The following is a 12735-nucleotide window of genomic DNA, read 5'->3' as shown; positions in this document are numbered from 1 at the left end:
CAACAAATCAAAGAAAGGTTGGACAAATGGGATTGCATAAAGTTGCAGAGCTTCTGCATGGCAAAGGACATAGCTAGCAAGATCAATAGAAAGCCCACAGATTGGGAGAAGATCTTTACTAGCCATACAACGGACAAGGGTCTCATATCTAAAATATACTTGGAACTCAAAAAATTAAATCCCCCAACAACAAATCCTCAAAGAAACAACTGCCCAATAAACAAGTGGGCGAAAGACTTAAAGAGAAACTTCTCTGAAGAAGAAAGAAGGATGGCCAATAGACACATGAAGAAATGCTCAACATCCCTAGCTATAAAAGAAATGCAAATCAAAACAACATTGAGATACCACCTCACTCCAGTTAGAATGGCAAAAATCAAGAACTCTAACAACAGATGCTGGAGGGGATGTGGACAGAAGGGAACCTTACTGCATTGTTGGTGGGAATGTAAACTTGTTCAACCACTTTGGAAAGCAGTATGGAGGTTCCTCAAAAGACTCCACATAGAACTCCCCTATGACCCAGCAATCCCACTTTTGGGCATTTACCCAAATGTTTACAAACAAGACCACACTAAAGCTACCAGCACAACTATGTTTATTGCAGCATTATTTACCATAGCTAAGATCTGGAACCAACCCAGATGCCCCTCAGTAGATGAATGGATCAAGAAAATGTGGTATATATACACAATGGAATTCTATGCCTCCATCAGAAAGAATGACATTGCCCCATTTGTTAGGAAATGGAAAGACTTGGAAAAAATTATATTAAGTGAAGTAAGCCAGGCCCAAAGAAACATAGGCCCCATGGTTTTCCTTATTTGCAATAGCTAGTATATGTATGAGTCAAGTGGAAAAGGTCAGATAATGTGATGTTAGGAAAATGAACCCTTAGATAAGTATTTTAATGCTTTTTTTCTTTCATGCATGTGTTTCTAACGCATTTATAAGATTATTTCTTTGTTGCTTTGTATGTCCCTCCCCCACAGTATAACCCCTGCTTTCACTATATTTGATGTCAGTATAACTTGTGGAGGAGATGGGGAAAAACCAGTTGTTTAAGGATACAGGTGGACCTGTTGCAACAATGAGAAGTACAAGTTGTCATGTCCAAAATGAGCTTTACAACGTTGGTGCGGGGGCGGGGGGGGGGAGGATTGGGATTGGGGGGGAGGGGGGAGGCTGGGAAGGGATGTGAAGGGTAAACAGAGAAGGAGGCTGCAATGCTTGGTAAGAAATATATGCATTATCCTGCCCATGTATTTGTAACCCCTCTGTATAGTATGTTCACAAATAAAATAAAGAAAGAAAGAAAGAGAAAAAAAAGAAAAAAAGAAAATGGCAAGCTATTCACTGTATCAAATGCAATAAAAGAGGTCTTTTTGTTTCCAATTTCTTGAAAAATACAACTTACATTTCTGTTAACTTGAAAAAATGAGATCTGAGCTAATATGGCACATTGTGTGCAAAAAAAAGAGGCATTAATATCATCTTTTTTGTTTTGTTTTGTGCTGGTACTGGAGCTTGAACTCAGGGCCTGGGCAATGTCCCAGACCTTCTGTGCTCATGGCTAGAGCTGCTCTACCACTCTGAGCCACAACAATATTTCTATCTTTTTAGTAGTAAGTTGGTGACAGACTTTCCTGCCCTGGCTAGCTCTGAACTTCTATCCTCTCTGATCACACAAGCTACCAACCTGACTACCATTCTTTAAGAAAATCACAAGATATACCAAATCAAAGAGATCTACTGATTCCTTCTGTTTTCTTTTTACTTCTTTTAGTGGTAACCTTCTTCATATTAGGTAAATATATTTTTTTGGGACTAATAAGCATACAATATATTACAAACTATATGATGGCAGGTTCAAATCTCTAGAGGGAGATTTCATTACATAGTTCTTACATTCCTAGAGGAGAGTGACTTTTGGCTTACTCTGGCATTCCTGGAGCCCATTTTGAGAAAAATATTTAATATATAAATGAACCACTTATTTTTTTCCTCTGAGGCAGCTATCACTAGGAAATGTAATTTTAAGGCAGCCCGAATCACTTCCTTTAAAGTATTGTAATATGTGAATGTTTTAATATACTTAGAAGCTGATCTTAACTGTCATATAAATGACATTAATTAAAAATAAACTTAAATATTTTCTGTTTATATAAATAGCTGTAACAAACATTAAAATATTATACAAATACATTCATTTATAGTTACACACTAGCTGTATGACCTTTTGTCTGCTTAATACTCAATAATGATACTGACCTACTATGAGAATTATATGTTCATCAACTTGAATTGGTTGGAATGGTGCTTTCATATATTAAATATTTCATATATTAAATATATTTCATATATTAAATATTTATGCCACTAATACTGCTAATTCTAGGTGATATTTATGTCAACTTCCAACTGTTATCAAACATTACTCATCTAAGCTTCCTTTGTAAAGAATGTTTCAAGTTATAATTAGAATATCTTTAAAGATACGTATACATCAGTTCATGTATTGATGTTATAGACAACACTAAAGGAAAGCTATTTTAGGAAAAGTGTGAAATTTCTTTAGTCACTCCAATTTCACGCCCAGTAAGCTAAATTTCCATTTTATCCTCCTGTGTTTTATACAGCAGTAGCATTCTGTCTCTGACAGGTTCAAGCTAAAACTTTGCCAATGTCTTGAATAATGCTGTTTAAGCTGACTTCTATATTACTCTGAAATTGGCTCCAGAATTTCCATGTAAATTGAAAGTCAATGAGTATTTTGATGCCTCTTTATCAAAATAAAGAAAGATTATGGGGGAAAGATCGAAGATGGTGTACTAAAGATAGGAAAATATCAGACTTCTGTTTGCTCAATCAGAAACACAAAACTGTAATGGGAAAATTCAGCTCTGAAGTGGACAGCAGGCAAAGTGAAGCAGTCAGAGACTAGTACCAATCAAGAAACTATCAAAACTTACATCTCTGAAAGTGGACAAAAAGCAACATAAAACAATACCTTGTCCAACTAACCTGGTCTTGAAGTAGCCCCAGCTATAACCCATAACATGGCATGGATCAGCTCTTAATGTAGCCTTTGTCTTTTGAGAATCATGGTTTTCCTTGGACCCACACCCAGCATTGATCTCTGCTTTGGGCAGCCCAATCTCAACACAGACCTGCACTTGGAGCAACCTGCTTAAGCAGCCTGCCAAAGCCCACAGCCCAGTGTAAAACAAAAGTACTTCTGTATAAGAAACCCCAGAAGGAGACCACCCCAACATTGATCACAGTGAGTCACAAGCTAACCACCCTCAGGTGACAGACCAGCAAGAAGGGCAGGGGAGAAAACAAGCCCTAGGATCTAAAGCAGGCACAGGACATAAGAAGAGGGGGAAGGAGTAGAAACAAGATACCTCATGGGATTTGGGGAAAGTGAGGATTTAACCTCCAGCTGACTGCATCACAGACTGGTGCTTGGGGGAGCCGTAACAAAGGACAAAGATTTGTGCTTGAAATTCCAACACTGCACTGTCTCAGCCCACACCAGGCAAGAGATAATTCTTCCTCCAGCTGACTGAATCAGAGATTGGTCCTTGAGTGAGCCGCCAACAAGGGGCTCCTCAGAGACCACACTAGTCTCAGCCCATGGTAACTGAGGATTTATTTAGCTCCCTGTCTGCCTAAGTCAAAGAAGAGTGAGGATAAGGCTTCCCAGTGAGCCCCATACCAAAATGGTAGGAACGGATTCCATCAGGAATCCAGGGAGGGATGGAAGGGCGGTGTTCAGCTCCCAGTGCTAAGTGAGGGGATGCCTCCATCTCAACAGGGATAGGGTCAAATGGTATTCCAAACCTGAGTCTCACCCTAGAGCTCAGTCCTCAGGGCTGAGTGTTGGGCTAGCCCATCCAGCAGAGGTCCAAGCCAGAGTCCCACCCCTGAGCTCAGCTCCTAGCGCTATGCGAGATAGAAACCTCGCAAAATAACCAATCAGAAGACAGAGAAATAAAAACTGAAGTGAAAGCCTCTCCAGCAGAAAAGATTTACATGGAAGACAGTCTTAGAACTTGAACACAGAATAGATATAATAGTAGAGGTAATGATGCAAAAAAAGAAATCCAAGCAACAAGAAATGTGTTTGTAAGAACTTCAGGCTGGGAAGGTGGCTCAGTGATAGAGTGCTTGCCTTGCATGCATGAGGCCCTGGGTTTGATTCCTCAGCACCACATAAGCAGAAAAAAAAAGGGCTGGAAGTGGCCCTGTGGCAAGTGGTAGAGTGCTAACCTTGAGCTGAACAGCTGAGGGACAGTGCCCAGGCCCAGAGGTCAGGTATCCCAACTGACAAAAAAAAAAAAACCAAAACAACAAAAAGGTAAAAAGAACTTCAGAAGAGCTAATTTGTGGCTGTTAGGTATTTAGGAAGATAAGCAGGTAATTAAGGGTACAGCCCATCCAGGTAAACTTTAGAACACTTAACAGACCAGACCAGAAAAGAACCTTCAAACCACCGCACTGTGATTCAAACTGGTTCAGTAGAAATCAAGGAGAGGATAAAGTTGTCAGAGAGAAAAGACTAATAAAGGAAAAGACCTAATAAAGGAAAACCAGTTAGAATGACTACTGATTTTTTAGCTGAAACCTGAACAGCAACGAGGGCTTGCATATACCAAGCACTGGACACGAACAACTACCAACCAAGAATACTGTATGCAGCCAAACTTTTGTGCACAACTGAAGAGTAAACAAAAACAATTTATTGCCACCAAACCAGCACTACAGAAGACATTTGAAGATGTACTACATATAGAAAACCAACATGAACAAGAAATAGGCAAAGAAAACAGACCAGAAGAGATGAGTAGATATAGGAAGACAAGAGACACAAACCCTAAAACGAGTTGTAATATGATAGGAGCTATCACATACTTCTAAGTTCATAACTTCTTAATATCAATGGGTTCAATTCTCCAGTCAAAAGATAGGGTGGCTGGGTGAATTAAAGGGCAAGACTCATCTATCTGCTGCCCAAAGAGACATATCTAACTGAAAAAAAAACAAGTATCTAGTGAAGGGGAAAGGCTAGAACAAAGTTTTCGAGCAAACAACCCTCAAAAATAGGCCAAAGTAGCAATACTAATTTCAGAGAAAACAGACTTCAAATTAAAATTAGTAAGGAGAGATGGAGAAGGACATACATATTAATAAAGGGATCTTTCCCTTAGAAGGACCTAACAATTCTCAATTATCTGGGCACCAAATACTAGAGCTCCCAATTTCATCAAATAAATAATACTGGGCCTAAAAACACACTTAGATCCAGATACATTGATAGCTGGTGAGTTCAACACATCACTGTCACTTTTGGATAGCATCCAGGCAAAAAGTTATCCAAGAAACATCAAAGCTAAATCAATGCATTGACTAGACAGACCTGACATCTACAGAATCTTTCACGCAGCAGCATCAAACTATACATTCTTCTTGGCAGCCCAGGGAACTTTCTCCAAAATAGACCATATCCTCAGTCACAAAGCTTGCAAATTCAAGAAAACAAACTGCTCCTTGTATCTTGTCAGACCACAATGGAATAAAGTTAGAGCTCAATAACAAAAGATTTCATAGAGAAAATACTCAAATGAACAATACATTGCTGAATGGTCAATAGGTTATCAAAAAGATAAAGGAAATTCAAACGTCTCTGGAATTCAATATAAACGAACACAAAATACCAGCTCCTCTGAGAACTAGCAAAGGCAATACGCTGAAGAATGTTTATAGCTATGAGTGCCTACACATCAGCAAATTAGAGAAATCTCAAATCAATACTATAACAATATACCTTAAAGAAAAACAAGAACAAGACAAGCCTAGAAAAAAAGGAACAAGACAAATCTGAAACCAGTAGATGGAAAGAAATAACAAAAATTAGATAAGAAATAAATGAATCAGAGACTAAAAAAGAAACTATGAAAGATTCAACAAAACAGTTGATTCTTTGAAAAAATGAACAAAATTGAGAGGCCCCTAGTAAATTTGAGAAGAGAATCCACCCAAATAAATAATATCAGAGGTGAAAAAGGATATATCACAACAGATGCAAGCAGAACTCAAGTATTATAAGGGAATATTTTATAAGTCTCTAGGCCAATAAACTGGAGAATCTGGTAGAAATGGATACATTCTTAGATCATCAATAAACCTAAACTGAACCAAGATATAAACCAGTTAAATAGACCCATAACACACAATTAAATTGAAATAGCAATAAAAAACCTCCCATCCAAGAAAATCCCAGGACCTGGTGAGTTTACAGCTGAACTGTGTAAGTCTTTAAAGGAGAACACCAATATTCCTTGAACTCTTCAATGAAACAGAAAAGAAGGGATCATTACCAAACTCATTCTATAAAGCTAGCATTACACTCATTCCCAAAATACACAGGGACATCTCTAAAAAAGAGAATAGACCTATCTCTTTGAAGAAAACAGGTGCAAACTTCTCAATACAATTCTAGCTAACCGAATTCATCAACAAAAATCATACAGTATGATTTATTGGGATGCAATGCTGGTTCAACATATGTAAATCAATAAATGTAATACAATACATCAAAAGAAGTAAGGACAAGAACCACACAATCTCAAATAAATGCAGAAAAGCTTTTGACAAGATCTAATACCCTTTTATGATAAAAGCTCTGGAGAAGCTAGGAATACATGGAACATTCTTCAATATAATAGAAGCTATGTTGACAAACCTAGAGCCAACATTATAGTTAATTGTGAAAAACAAACAATTCTCTCTAAAATCAGAAACTGAACTGTATATTGGGAGCTGTTATGTCCATGGTAAATTTAGATAATTTGAAACAAGTTAATAAGGGAATCCTGTTATTAAGAGTGTTGATAGATACAAAACAGACCTTCAGAAAGTAAGCTGGGTATTGCATTGACCTAATGCAACTTAGAGATAATCTGTGAAGCAAGTATTATTACCAAGTTTTTTAAGAGCACAGGAAAAATACTGCCAACATTTAGAAGCTTGGGATTCTACAACGAAACTGGTTTTTCATATCTAACTGCCATATTAATTTGGGCAGATTATGTACTAATTTATTCTCCTATGATAGGGATGAAAGTATTTACATTATCAGCTCCTTGTAAAGATTAAACAAATAGTATAGGCAAAATATTTAGCACATAATAGTGTAACATAAACAATCATATGCAAGGCAAAGTAATTATGACAAAATAAAGAATTTGGAGTAATCTGTTTACAGCCACAAAGAAGGTAAGCAACAAAGGGGAAATGAAAATTCAGTTATCTCAAGAAGTTATAAAAAGACAAGAGATAAACTTCTACAGCAGTATGCATATGTCAATACTGTATTATCTCTGTATTGTCTCTGGTTGGCGTGGAATGCATATTAATCTCAAGGCAGGTTACAAAAGAAAAACAATAATGCAACTATATAAAGCTGAAAAATTAAAATTAATCCAAGTACAAAGTGGGATGGAAAGAAGAGTCAGTCCTCAAAATATATAAACCTAGACTGTCTGACACAATTTATATCTGAAGTAATTGCAAATAGTACAAGTTTTCATATTACTAGTTCTATAACCATAAGATAATTCCTCTTTGATTCAGGAGTTGAAAAATAGAATGGAAAATTTTGTTTTCAGTTTTTATCATTGGCAAATATACCATGTTGTAACAGTCTTACCTATTTTCTTTTACTATACTTTGCCAACAGCAATAACAGTTTTTTTAGTTTTCAATATTTTGTTTTTTTTAAATCACCAATCAGATACATACTTCTACCACTGTCATCACCACAGAAGCAAATATAGTTACCTATTATCTATAGGATGGGCACAATTCTAAGCAGTGTAAATGTGATTAATTCCATTCATCCTTAAAACCACCCTATGAGATAACTATTTTTGTAATTTATAGATAAGGATACAGACAAAGCAATCAAATGACTTATCCAAGAATACCACTGAATATCTGAATTGGGTCAGTGTCTTCATTGGTAAAGTCTCTTCTTGATTCAGTCAAGACACAAGGAAGAACAAATTGTCTTGAAGGTAAAAGAAACAAATGGTACAAGAACCTTGATGAGTCTGGGTCCAAAAAACAAAAACCAACCAAAAATCCCAGAACAGGCACTAACTATATACTGCATTACTTACAATTATATATCAACAGTTTGGAAAGAAATACTGTACAGATTAAATTGAACACTACTTCAAATTTAAATGTACTGTGAATCTAAACAGAGGCTTGTCCAACATGCCATATTTTTATGTTTCCATTAACATTTCCAACTATTCTTCTGTTTTAGTTCCATCCAAATTAATATGGTTTCACTGAACTTTCACCACAAAACTAGAGTATGAAAGAGTAATGAAAAATATGGCACCGAGTGCCAGTAGCTAATGTCTGTAATCCTAGCTACTCAAGAAGCTGAGATCTAAGGAGCATGGTTCAAAGCCAACTGGGTCAGGAAAATCTCTGAGACTCTTATCTCCAATTAACCACCAAAAAACCAGAGTGGTGCTATGGCTCAAGTGGTAAAGTACTAGCCTTGAACTGAAGAGCTGAGGACAGCACCCAGGCCCAGAGTTCAAGTCCTACGACTGACAAAAAAAGAAAGAAAAAAAAAAAAGAAAAAAAATGGTACCAGGTAAAAACAGCTCTTATATGCAGGTGGTTTATAGTTTGGGCAGATTTTGTATAAGGCAAAAGGTAAAATCTTTCAATTTACCTTCACGTACAAGGGAGAGTATGTGAAATAAGTGTTTATTATTAAATACCTCTTTTTCTCACCAAAAAAGACAGAAGGGAGTCATATTAAATGCATTAAATTCTATATTTTAAATATATTTAAAGTCATTTTAAAAAAACTTACTGCTTAGATTTCATTTACATGCACAAGCTTAGATTTCATTTACATGCACAAGGACTAATTAACATATATAGAAATTTAAGTATAAAATACATTACTGGTATGTGTGAATCAATAGAGTGGAAAATAGGTTAAGACTGAAAGCTAGAGTTTGGGGAACACTGGGAATTTGAGGTTCATCATACTGAGGAATCGTTCAATTCTGACTGGGCTGAATATAGTAGCACATTATTTGAGTATGCAATATACCATTTTGACCAAGAACTGTATAAAAAGTTCTGAGTATATTACACAGCCCAGGTGATGTAGAGAAGCTTTAGGACAGTCCTGAAATATGGAAAGTTGTGTTTAACTGCCATGCATTTTGAGCATTCATGGCTTTTGCTTAATGGAGTTCTCCTGGAACAACATACACATAGATACTATTGGTACTTCAAAAGCTTCCCCACCTGTTCAGCCATATAAGGGCCGCAAAATCACCTGGTCCATGATGGGACACAGAAATATATGATTCTTGTTGGCTGCTTGGCTTCTTGTTGCCTGTAATGATAAATTTTATATGGCCTGGCGATGCTGTTATAAACATCCATGTAGAAAAGGTTCCCATCTCTGATTTAGAGCAATAAAAATGATCTTGTCACTGGAACTAAACATTAACCATGAAAAATTATCAATAGTGTTTGAAAGCTTTACGGGCTTTAACTCCTCAAACATTTTGAAATGTACAAGTCGTAGAGAATTAAAAGGAAACTTTACAGAGAGATGTTAAATTTTTTTCTCCCTTGAAAGAGGAATCCCCTAAGCCTCTTTCATTTGTTCTTTATTTCTGGAGACTGAATTAGGGGCAAGTGCCCTTAATTTAACTAGGCAAGTGCTTTTCATGGAGCTGCACCACTAGTACCTAAGACAAGTTTACTTGGATAGCACACCCGATCTTTTCAAGCTACTTTAGAATTTTAAAAAATATAAAACAAACAAAAAAAACCTGGGCAAATTCACTATAATTCAAAACAGCAGGTTTTATAGGGCAAAACTACCCATCTTTTACTCAGTTTTCAGAAGATGAAGTTAGGCATCTAGAATTATGAACAACAGGTGTGTTAATATTCATTAACTAGATTGTTATAATTTATTGTCTATAATTATGTACCAGGTAGTATATATTTGCATCAATCTCAGATTTCTTCATAAAACTAGTTTCCTCGTATAATGGCAAATGTATCTAATTAATTATCCTTTGTCTTCATTTGGCCAGAGTTAAGGAAGTCTGGAGAAGGGCAGGATCATATGTAATAGTCGTTCTGCTTCCTTACTGCTAGACAACCACTGCAGAACCCATTCCTGGTGACAGACTGACCTAGTGGGCAGGACAAAAACAACCAGCTGAGGTTTTTAAAAACCGTGAAAGCAAGAGATAACTTCTTTGCATGCGTACATGTATGTGCATGTGTGTGCCAGTACTCAGGCCCTCTTGATCTGGCTGAGGTTTTTTTCTCACTATTAGCAGTCTACCAGTTGAGCTACACCACCAATTCTGGCTTCTTGCTTCCTAACTAAGAGAGTCTCATGATTTCTCTGCCCCATCTGGCTCCTAACTGTGATCATCAAATCTCAACCTTCTGAGTAGCTAGGCTTATAGGCATGAACCACTAGTGTTAGGCTCAGAGATTTCTTTATACTTAAGTTGAAAAAAACTTACATTTTTTTTCGATCAACGGAACCATCTAATGGAAGAGGACTAACAGAAAATAGTACCTTTTTGGTTTCAAATTGTGCTTCCTCCTGACAGCATCCTCTGCAGTCAGGATCCAGCTGAAGGAGGCTGAATTGTCCAAGTAGATCACAAGAGCTGCAGAGCAGGTTGCTAGAGAAGCCTAACTCTCTGCATGCCTCTGATGAGAACTCTGCCCCCAAAGCAGACACCTGAAAACAAAAATGAGCAATAAAGCACAACTCTGTAAGATTTTCAAAAACAATTCTAACACACTGGTGATGAACTATGTAGTTTCATTTGGAGACAAATTCTAAAGTTTTTTTTTTTTTTTGGTTGGTCATGGGGATTGAACTCTGGGCTTGGGTGTTGTCCCTGCATTCTTCAGCTCAAGGTGAACGCTCTACCGCTTGAGCCACAGCGACACGTCTGGATTTCTAGTGGTTTTATTGAAGATAAGTGAATCTCGATCCTCAGATCTCAGCCTCCTGAGTAGCTAGGATTACAGGCGTGAGCCACTGGTGCCCGGCTCTAAAGTATTTTTGAACTCTATAATCTTACATTAGTCTTTGGTTAATAGGGTCTTAGCCTTTCCTGTTCAAGGCTAATGCTTTACCACGTAAGCCACAGCTTTATTTCTGACTTTTAGCTGGTTAGAAATAAGAATCTCAGACTTTTCTTCCACAGCTGCATTTTTGACTTTTGTTGGGTAGAGATAAGAATCTCAGACTTTTCTGCTCCAGCAGGATTCAAACCATAACCAACCTCCTGAGCAGGTTAGGTAGAATTACAAGTGTGAGCAACTGGTGTCTGACAAGCTTTTTGTAAAAAATATGACATCATTTAGTTTAGTGAATGGATTAACTAAAAACATGTATTATATACCTTTTATCACTCAGTTTAAAAAGGAATTTCCTAATAAGAAAAATTAATTCCCATTTCATTTTAAGGACTTAGTACCAGATTTTATGGCCTACAGATTAACATCAACTTGGTGTAGATATATCCCGCAGGGGAAGGGTAGGAAAAGGAATGGGATTGGGGAAGATAGAACATACCAGAAATCAAACTTTTGGTTTTAGGCACTAGTTCAATCCATTTATATGATGTATAATCTTAGGCTATCCTCTCTAAGCCATAATTTCTTTATTAATAAAGCAAGGAACAATAGTTTCTACATAAACCAGATGCTGAAATGATTAAATGATGTCTGAAATCAATCTGAATGATTGACAAAAGGCTTCCAAAAACATTAGCCAGGCACTGATGGCTCAGGACTATAGTCCTAGATACTTGGGAGGCTGAAATCTGAGGATCACAATTCATATTCAGCTCAGGCAGAAAAGTCTATGAATTCTTATCTCCAACTAACCAGCAAAAATTCACAAGGGAGGTGTGGTTCCAGTGACAAGAGTACTAGCCTTGAGCTGAAAAAAGATAAGGGATAGCAAGAGACCCTGAGTTCAGGCTCTGATTACCAGCACAGAAAATAAAAATACAACAAACCCCAAACCATTACCTTTCCTCCTTTATCCATTCTTCTTTCCCTTCTCAGTGAACAAGGTTTATCTTTATTTGCTGAACGTCAGTCCTCTATCTGCTTTTGATTCTATCATTTCTATATTTCAGGGATTTAATTTCACTGTATATTCTTATTATGTATTCAAGTCCTATGGTTTTAATTGCTCTTGCTGATTGCCATTTTGCAATAGTTTCTCATCTACCGTTTCACTAAATTTGCTAAAAGATGTCAAATGAAAGGGCATCGAAACCTGCTATAGGTTTGCCCTCGGTTTCTTGTTTTGTCTTCTGTGCATTTCTCTCTCTCTCTCTCTCTTTCGTCGGTCAGTCATGGGGCTTTAACTCTGGGCCTGCGTGCTGTCCCTCAGCAATTCATCTCAAGGCTACCACTTGAGCCACAGCACCGCTTCGGGTTTTCTGGTGGTTTACTGGAGACAAGAGTCTCACGGGCTTTCTTGCCTGGGCTGGCTTTGAACCATGATCCTCACATCTCAGCCTCCTGATTAGCTACATTACAGGCATGAGCCACCAGCGCCCAGCTCTGTGCATCTCTTAAATGTGGTTGTTTCCAATAGTTCTTATTTTTACTCTTTTTGATTTA

General features: G+C 37.2%; 1 pseudogene; it reads right to left on the bottom strand.

Moving 5' to 3' along the window:
- The window catches only part of LOC138842250 (selenoprotein F-like), a 50684-nt pseudogene that overhangs the window by 32605 nt on the left and 5344 nt on the right, over window positions 1-12735 (bottom strand).

The sequence above is a fragment of the Dipodomys merriami genome, unplaced genomic scaffold (assembly GCF_024711535.1).
Source record: "Dipodomys merriami isolate MVZ:Mamm:240054 unplaced genomic scaffold, mDipMer1.0.p SCAF_332, whole genome shotgun sequence".
Lineage (NCBI taxonomy): Eukaryota > Metazoa > Chordata > Mammalia > Rodentia > Heteromyidae > Dipodomys > Dipodomys merriami.
Note: the sequence above shows the minus strand (reverse complement) of the source record. Positions and strands in the feature narration are given on the sequence as shown.